Source organism: Octopus bimaculoides, chromosome 3 (genome assembly GCF_046866305.1).
Source record: "Octopus bimaculoides isolate indiv1 chromosome 3, ASM4686630v1, whole genome shotgun sequence".
NCBI lineage: Eukaryota > Metazoa > Mollusca > Cephalopoda > Octopoda > Octopodidae > Octopus > Octopus bimaculoides.
The window spans coordinates 159934488-159945371 of NC_142930.1; positions in this window are offsets into that span (position 1 = coordinate 159934488).

The following is a 10884-nucleotide window of genomic DNA, read 5'->3' on the forward strand; positions in this document are numbered from 1 at the left end:
ATAACAACATCTATTCCTATTAACAACACACTAATACCACTACCACCGACATCGCACCAATCCCTACACCACCACAACCACCTCCACCACCACCACCACCACCACCACCACCACTATCATCATCATAATAACAGCAGCAGTAGCAGTAGCAGTAGCAATAACAACAACAACAACAATTACACTAATTACCAAACTGTAATTATGCTAATAAAGATTGTTCATGTTATTATAACTAACTATAAAACAATTTCGAATGAATGCACCGAGCCACCGCCGCTTCTAAGTAAATATTATCGTTTTACTAAGCCACCACCACCACCACCGACGCCGCCGCCGCCGCCACCACCACCACCACCACCACTGTCACACAAGCATCACCATCACCAGCAATAACTCTGTCACCACCACCACCACCACCACCACCACCACCACCACCACCACCACCACCACTGTCACCAATATTACCACCTCCACAATCTATTTATTTTTCCACCATCATTACCACCACCACCACCACCACCACCGCCGACATCTTTCTTTATACCAGCACCACCACCACCAACGCCATCATCACCACCATCTCCATCATCACCACCTCCACTAGCAACAACATCAACACGAGCCAGCGAGGAATCTTTTTTTTTTTGCTATGTTGTTGTTCATTCAACCTGCTAGAAATAGCGACCAAATTCTTTCACTAAGCCATCGTAATCGGAAGGGCACATTAAACAATGCGATGGTGAAGCGGCTGTGAGATGCTTTTGTAAGGTGTGTCTGCTTGATTGGGGTTGATATGAGTCTAGACACCTCCATCGCCACAACAACAACAATAGCGGTACCACTGCTACCATTAATGTCCACCACTTTGTATAATGCCTCCAATGCAACCAATATCGCCATCACCAAAATCCTACCACCACCACCACCACCATCCTACCACCAGAACCAGCACCACCAGCACCACCAGCACCACCAGCACCAGCACCAGCACCACCACCTCATTTTTGGGTAAGACTGGCAACCCTGTCTGTCACCTCGTCCCAATTCTTATTCACCTGGAGGACGGGATCGAACCAGACCTCAAGCAGTTTTACTGGTCTGTCAATCCAGCGTCCGACTCATATAGTAATTTATAAAGATTAACGTAACTCTTCTCGAAGGTAAACAGACAATAAGAAAGTGCGATGCGATATGTAAAAGAGATTCTTTATTTAACGGTTTGAACAATATTTCTGCAGCCCGTTTTTCTTCTTCAGGTTCAAAATGTAAAATGAAAAAATCCACCGAAACACAAATTCAAAATACAAACGAGAAAATCCTGCTTTCCTATTTAGATAAAATGACATCATCAGTTTTCACTTTTGTAACTGGTAAAAAGAGAAAGAAGACAGAAAAAAAAAGAAAAAAAGGACAAAAAAGAAGAAAGAAAAAATAGGAAAAAGAATATTTAGTCGAACCAGGGCGTGATGTTAGTAATTCCCAAATATATTTTTCCTCATGCATTTTGAGGACTGAAAGTGTAGCAGAGATGGAATATTTTCTGAGAATGTGCACTTTCAAGTGTTTCTCAAAATTGCTGGCGCTTGATATGAAATGTTCGGCAAGTTCTTTCGAACGATTGCTATTGTGCCTGACGTCATACCTATGTTCATTGAATCTTTATTTAATTGTTCTGTTGTATAACCAAATCAAGTTGTATTTGATACAGTCTCCTGCATATACCAAATGAGAATCTTTACACGTCCAACTTTCTGCATAAATCATAACATTTCTGTGGTGATTTGTGATGGAATTGACATGACTCATATTGCTGCACAACGAACAGGGTTTACCTCTCTTGTGGCTGGTTTACCTCTCTTCTGCGTTCAGAAACTCCAATGGTGGTTTTCTTGGGGTTAGAGGTAGTGGTTAATTCTTTTCTTATATTTTTATTTAGTCTTTGATGTTTATTCATCGATTTTCTCTTTTTCTGTAAACATACTCACGGTGGTGCACCAGCATGACCGCAGCCACTTGGCTGAAACACATAAATAAATAAATACATAAACACGCAGCGTTAAGATTTTTTTGTATAAAATATACACTTACATAACGCATCTGCAAGTACCACTCGCAAATGTGCATAAAATCATGTGCATAAAAGCATGTGTATGTTTCTTCTTGGTTGTATGTATGTGTGTATGTGAGAGAGAGAAAGAGAAAGAGAAGGCGAGTCCGTGTATGTGCATGTGTGTGTGTATGTATGTATTAAGAAGGCAATAAGCACACAACAAGTTTTAAAAAATGTCATATTAGTTTAAAATTTTAAGAAAGGGAACGGGTCTCGACGTTTCGGACATTAGTCCTTCATGAACAGTTATGAAAGAAAAATAAGACACGTATGAATAAGAAAAGGTTTGAGATTCGGTGAGAATGCAGCTCAGCACCAGCACCACCACCAGCACCACCACCAGCACCACCACCACAACCGACTCTACAACTGCCATCATCATCATCAGCATATCATCATATCCTCCTCTTCCCCTCCTCCTCCTCCTCCTCCTCATCATCATCATCATCATAAAACCATCATCATCATAACGAGCAGCAACTGCAGCAGCAACAGCAGCGTAGACCACCACCACCACCACCACCACGAGTAACGCACGTTTAACCACAACACGCCACCCTCTTCGTAAACTATATCAGCTGCAGCTGTCAACACGAAACTCTGGTGCGCATCTGTGTGAGCCTGTGTGCATATAAGTGCATATATATATATATATATATATATATATATATATATATATACATATATATGTATGTATATGTGTGTGTGTGTGTGTGTGTGTAAACATCTGAGTGCATAATTGTGAAACTTCGCGCCCGTGTGTATATATAAGCTGCAGTATGTGTGAACATGTCGGCTTTTATATGATTATTAAGGTTTCCCTGAAGAATTCCTAATGTAGACACCCACTAACATATTATATGTATCGTCTAAGGCTTGGACTACTCACGTACACATACACACACACGGGCGCGAACGCGAGCACACAAAATCACGCACACACATACATACATACACGCATCTATGTAAATACATCTTACAATGAGTATTGAGTACTACTTCTTCCGTATCTTCACCGACGAGTATGTCTCTGCGTGTGTATGTGTATGACATGGTGTATGTGTGCGTGAGCATGTATGTGCATTGCATTTAAGTATATACATGTTATATATATATATATATATATATATATATATATATATATACATGTTTATATATATATATATATATATATATATATATATATATATATATATATATATATATATATATATACATACATATATATACATATATCTTTTATACATGCACAAGTAAAAAAGGTTGACAGTGATTTCAAAGTATCCACTTGTTCGTCTTCATCATGTTATGATTGTAAATGTTGTGAGTGTATATATATTCTCTACTCTATACCATTTCCAAGTAAGTATATATATATATATATATATATATATATATATATATATATATATATATATATATATATATATATATATGTATAGATATGAATATCTATCTATCTATCTATCTATCACCTGTCTGTCTGCTGGTCTGTCAGTCTCTGTTTGTCTATCCATCTTTCTGTCCAGTCTGTCTTTTTTTCTTTTATATATTTTTTCCTCTTACAAATTGCAGTCAGGCTCTCAGTTAAAGATTTAACCCAAGCGTATAATGCAAAAACAATAACAGGTACTTAATTTATCGACCCCGAAAGGATCAAAGACAAAGTCGACCTCGGCGGAATTTGAAATCAGAACGTAAAGACAGATGAAGTACCGCCAAGCATTTCGCCCGGCGTGTTAACGCTTTTGCTGCCTTATTTCGTTAAGAATATTACCTGGGAAATAAAGGAAAGGTGAAATGTGAGGAAATGCAAAACGACGTAAAACAGGTCTATCTCTTAAAACGAGTATTAGAAGCGTAATGTCTTAGTATTTGGGAAACGGCTGAGATTGATGAATGCATTAGACCCTGGTATCGTATATTTTCGAGAGTATTATTCGATATTATCTAAAATACGTTATATACAAAGTTAAATAACATTGGCAATTTTAAGCTTTTGGTGTAATAAATGCTTTAAAATATTTATAAATTATGAAGCGTTTTTGAGAATGAGGATACTGTTTCCATTCAGAATTGATATTTTCTTGTTCCTATAACACTTCAAAACTCTGAAATGTTTTAAACCGTTTATCATAGCAAATGATTGAAACTGCTAATCCGACTTCTTAAAAGTAATGCGTTTTCAAGGAAGAACATTAACCAGCGAGAATTTTTTTCATCATATGAAAACCAACGTTTCAACTGATATCTCTCTGCTTAAACGTTTTCCAAATACTTATATCACCTGCATTTCTCTTCATATTATAAATTCGCACTTCTTTGATAAATCCTTCTCTTTCACCCCTGATAAGCCGGCTCTGTTCTTTTAACCGTCCTTTTCTGTTTACGATATCTTCTCCCTTCTTCTCTCTCCTTCTCTATTTACTGTATACTTATTTTCGCTGTTGCATCACCGCTTTCTGTTTATTCAACATTATATATGCATTCTTTATACATTCAAATATTCTAGACTATTTATTACACAGAATGCTTGAAATTGTGATTGAGGCATACTTCCCCTTACACACAATATATTTCGGAACAATTTCTTACGAGGAATTTACTTTGGCCAAGAACTGAAATAAGCTGATATAGTCTGATCGCTAGAAGCTTTGATCAAGAACTGAAATTAGGTCAAGGATCCCATGTCTTGGAACTAACATCGTGCAAAAACCCATACCAGCTTAAGTTGGTTATTGAGGATGACTTCGAAGCTATTCTGTTTTGATATCGACATTTTGGAAAAGTGCTGTCCACCGTATTCTCGTGTCTGCCTACTTAATTTAAGTGAGCGACTTTGGTAGACGGAAAGCGTGAGAGAAAAAAAAAACCCAGCCTGATTTTGCGTGTGAGACTTAATCTGGCGGCAGATTGAAAATGACTAACATGCTTTTGGGTGCGTTTAATGGAATCCACTTTGTTGCAAGCATTCGAGCCAGATGTCCAGTCTGAATATCCTCTCCCCTTTACTAATCGCAGAACCTTTGAAAAAATCATGGGTGCAGCAGCCTTTCATCCTCTGACTAACCAAAAAATAAGCCCCCCCCCCCCACTAAAAGACAACTAAATATTTTCTCAAGTAAACACTATCTGTCCTACTAATATTGTTTAGATGAGAAAATATAATAGAGTGTGATGTGTTTTCAGGCAATTTGGAGCAACGATTGCTTTAACAAAGGCGAGGATGAAAATCATGAGTTAAATAATTATCATTAATTAGTCTTAATTTTTTATGATTCCTCTTTATATAATTTGTCAACTAATTGCTCAGCTCACCCCATTCTAAAACCCATACTTCCCCACATCGGACTTGTTGTGTGTCATTCTCTTTTACAACCACCACTCCGTTGCAATTTTGTACACATTCATTAACTCACTCCCTCAGACTATTTCTAGCAAGGCCCCTATTAGTCACTAAATCTGCTGCTTTCCTGCCCCATTGTCTAGGTTGCAGCTTCAGAAATCTTATATTCACTTCAGTCTATGCATGCATAGTGGAGGTGCAATGGCCCAGTGGTTAGGGCAGCGGACTCGCGGTCATAGGATCGCGGTTTCGATTCCCAGACCGGGCGTTGTGAGTGTATATTGAGTGAAAACGCCTAAAGCTCCACGAGGCTCCGGCAGGGGATGGTGTCGAACCCTGCTGTACACTTCCACCACAACTTTCTCTCACTCTTTCTTCCTGTTTCTGTTGTGCCTGTAATTCAAAGGGTCAGCCTTGTCACACTCTGTCACGCTGAATATCCCCGAGAACTACGTTAAGGGTACACGTGTGTGTGGAGTGCTCAGCCACTTGCACGTTAATTTCACGAGCAGGTTGTTCCGTTGATCGTATCAACTGGAACCCTCGATGTCGTAAGCGACAGAGTGCCAACAACAATGTATGCATACAAGTACATGCGGGTGCTTACTCACCTAATCGTGTACGTACATTCAAATGCTTACGTGCGAGTATGCATGATATTCGCATGCAAATATTAATGTATAGGGGTCTATTTTGTTTCCAGAAACATTCGACCTGAGAAGCTCCTTTCTGAGGTGCAGGCTTTGGCATGGATTTTAATGAAAGCTCAAAAGTTGCCCATCTTTACATTTCTCTCCACGCCACTGATGTTATCCAAGGGAAAAAACAATGCCCAACACAACTTGGTATAAGTGTCGTTACAGATGTCGCCATTTCAAAGACTTAGAACCGATAGGCCTTAATAATCTCGCCAGTTCACTGTACTGCATTGGTACTTTATTTACCGACACTGAAAGGATGAAAAGTAGAATTGACCTAGCTGGGATTTGAACACAGAATTACGGAGAGCTAGAACAAATAATGCAATTCTTCTTATCCCACGCTCTAAAGACTCCGCCTCTACTTATTCGTCTGTGTATAAGTATGCATATGTATGTATGTATGTATGTATGTATGTATGTATGTATGTATGTATGTATGTATGTATATAATAATACAAATGATATGTGAGCATATGCATATATACATACATATATGTACGTACCTACATCTACATGTATATATAGATGCATATCCGGGTACAGGACGTCAACAAAAAAATCGTGGACAAAAAAGGAACGGGAACATAAACAAAGCACAAAAAACGAACTTCTTTTTACGGACAACAGAATGAACACATAAGAAAACAAACAAGCCACATATGGAACTTTTCCTTCATCAGCTGCCTCTATTCTAAACTAGGCGTTTCGAAGATGAGGCAGAACGCGCTCTTAGAATAGCTCTTCCCGCAAAGCAAATTATGTATATATATATATATATATATATATATATATATATATATATATATATATATACACATACACACACGAGGGGTGTATGAAAAGTCTTGAGCCTAAAAAAACAAAACATGGTTCAAGACTTCTGATGAAAGTACAAGACTTCAAGGCTCAAAACTTTTCATACACTCCTCGTATATATATCTATATTTATCTATATATACAGTGGTAGGCACAGCTAACCAAAATGTTAGCTCCTCTAACCGCTACTCCGCTAACTAAAAAACTTAGCCTCGCAAACGTTAATCCGCTGAACAGGTAACAAAAAAAAAAAAAAAATTAGCGGAACCTAACGCGAACTGATAACCGCTTTTATCATATGAATTTAGTTTGTTTGGTTTTGGGACTCTAAACCCCTTAAAAACAAACCTAGAGAGCTGAAATTTTCACATTGTAGCTTAGACATAAAGCTTTCCCAAAATGTATAACATTCCAAGATCAGATGATGATCAAGGTGTACGAAAATAATTGAAGGAACAAATGAAATTAAGCATTAGTTTTCAGTCAACATACAATTACCATACAAAAAGCATGAAACGAATGAAAAATGTATAGTATAGCATAGGTATCATGCCATGATCAGATGATGATCAATGGGTACTACTCTGGCTGGGTTTTCTCCATCGCCTCGATGTGATACTGGTTATCTTTCATAAGCATCATCTTCTCAAAGTTACCATCTAACAGGGTGGCTCTCTAGGACCCCAAAATATCTTTGCCTAAAAAGAATAAGCGCTCAACTGCAGCAATGGATGGGAAGATGGTGTTATACTTGGTAAACAGGTCGATTAAGACCTGCTTACCCAAAAAGGCGACTTCAGTCAGGACCTCCTTGGAGACGGCCTCCAGCCAGGTCTTTACCAAATTCTGCGCCTTGGACTTCAGTGACCTGTGGATCCTGCTCTCCCAGAACCGAGTGATGTTGCTGAAGAAATCATCTCCCTCATCCTCATTGTCGGTGGTGTCGCTGCACTCCTCACTGGTCTCCATTAGGGCTGTCTCTACGACGGTCTCCATGGTGTTGGTTACTCTGCTAACCCGGCTGTTATTATACTACTCCAACCAGAACGGGAAAAACTTGGGTGGAGGGCAGCGGCCAGTTGGCACTACAGGCCTTCTAAGAGGAGCCCAAACTTTTTCTTGATGCCTGCAAGTATCGCGTCTACTAGAGGACTGCAGTACAGGAGATGTTTGAACTCGACCTCCTTCAATTTCATAACGGTAGCCGCGACAGTTGGCAGAAGGCTCCAGAGATAGGCCTGGTCTTCTCACTAGATTTTATCCAAGGCCTTGGCAACATCAGACATAACTAAATTATATATGTGTATATATATATATAAAATCAAAATAAAAATCAAAATAAGGTGATTCACCTTATCTTTAATCACCTTATTTTGGAATTGTTTGGATGATACCATACTTAATTCTGGTGCCTAAACTTAAGTACCATATTCAGCTTGAATATATATATATAAACTAACGCAGAGTAGGACCAAGGCCTACTAAAAAACAAAAAACAAACAACTAGCCTCTCATCCGCATCTCCACGCAATTGCAATTGTTTTTCTGAGCACGTGGTTTGTACAATTTTTCGTGGGTATGAAGGAGGCAGGACATTTGATCGCAGTACCTTATAACCATATTTTGTTTATAGAAATCACACGGATTATAGTTTAACATTTGTTACTAGGCTGCTCTAAATTCATGGAAATATTGCTTATAATTTAAAGCCTTGTTATTAAACTTTTGAAAGTAGTGACACTACCCTGAGAGGTGACGCACTGGGGTGGGGTGATGAATAATCGAGATGGAGGATGAAATGATAGTCGGAATTTGATAAGTTCAAAGCGTAAGGTTCGTTTATTCGTTATTTCATTAAAGCCTGCTGTTTTCTCTGTGCAGACTTAATGAGTGGAATATACATATACCGTATGTTATATATTATGACATTTATTTTAATTAGCTATTATACATTTTATTACATTAATTAAGAAAATAATTATTTAATGAATAAATAAATAATTAAATTAAATTAAGAAAATATGAAGTACACCATAATAATAATTTGATAATTTTGTGTAATTTTAATTTATAAAATCCTTGTAGGATATTCCTTCAGCTGTTTATGGCTGCCCAAGATCATCTTGCTCAGGTGCGGCGGGACATTAACGTCTTGCTGGGGTTCAGCGTCTCGATCAGGCCAACAAAGGTGGGAGATTCAACTATATTCAGCGGCAGTATGTTGTCGACAAACAGGTCTAAAATCCTTCTGTCTATCAAGACTGACGGACGCCATTGCTAGCAGTTTGAGCAAACGCCTCGCCAATGCTAGACTGGCGTGCTTTCTTTGCACATGGCGGCGACAACTGACTACTGGCACTGCTACCAGAAGATTACCTTTGTGTCCCCACGGGAAGAACCGGCTTTGGTCCTCTCCTCAAACTGGATGGCATGCGCTGGGTGTTTCCTCTTGACATGCGACTTCAAGTTGTAGAGGCTCGCCGCTTGTCTCTTGATGCACCGGAAGTGCAGGATTTTGGCGTTCCTCTTATCCCTTGATGTAAGGACAAAGTAGTCCTCCAGGTGGGGCCACGGGTTCTGAGACTACTCCTGGCTCTCAACTTAAGCGACCTCTGCCTCACCTACAACCGTTGCAGACTCCTCAATAGGCCCTTCATCCTCATGTATGCATGTATGCCTGCATGTATGCCTGCATGTATGTATGCATGCATGTATGTATGTATGTGAAAATGCATGTATGTATGTATGTATGTATGTATGCATGTATGTATGTATGTGAAAATGCATGTATGTATGTATGTATGTATGTATGCATGCATGTATGCATGCATGTATGTATGTATGTATGTATGCATGCATGTATGTATGTATGTATGTATGCATGCATGTATGCTTGTGTGTGTGTGTGTGTTTGTGCGCCCGTGCGTACGTGCGTGTACGCGTGTGTATGCGTGCGTGCGTTTGTGTAATGAGAATTGTAATCCTATATTGGACTCGTTGGTGCAACCAGCCATTTTTTCTTTTCTTTTTCTTTTTTACAGTTGTACTCACAAATGTGGGTGAAATCGAAAACAAATAACGTTTGGGAGTTTACAACAGTATCTGACGTCATAAGTCGTTCATGTCGTCGAGTGCCCTTCATTAAAGACCATATTAGGATGAGGTGGGCGGAAGCGGGATGGATCCTTAAAGTTCATGGAAAGAATTGGGGTGACATCAGAACTGGGGCAATTTATTATTTCTGTTTAGAATTGCAGTGGCTGGATGCGACGAAAAATGTGAACTTGATTCACAGGAAGCTTAACCCTTTTCTTGTACAGGGATTATAGTAGTAGTAGTAGTAGCAGCAGCAGCAGCAGCAGCAGCAGTAGTAGTAGTCGTAGTAGTAGTCGTAGTAGTAGTAGTCGTAGTAGTAGTAGTCGTAGTAGTAGTAGTCGTAGTAGTAGTAGTGATGGGTGTGGTCGTAGAGATGCAGTTGGTGACATAATGGCGTGTGATGAGACGGGAATAATTATTATAACTTCTTATGCTATATCTATTGTGTAGTGAAGGCGCATGGCTCAGTGGTTAGGGCGTCGAGCTTACGATCGCGAGGTTGTGAGTTCGAATCCCGGACCGGGTTGCGTGTTGTGTTCTTGAGTAAGACACTTTATTTCACGTTGCTCCACTTCATTCAACTGTAGAAATGAGTTTCGACATCACTGGTGCCAAGCTGTATCGGCCCCTTTGCCTTTCACTTGGATAACATCGGTGGCGTGGAGAGGGGGAGGCCGGTATGCATGGGCAACTGTTGGTCTTCCATAAACACTTTGTTCGGACTTGTACCTGGGAGTTTAACTTTCTAGGTGCAATCCCATGGTCAGTCATGACCGAAGGGGGTCTCAGCAGCATCTATTGTGTATTTATATATT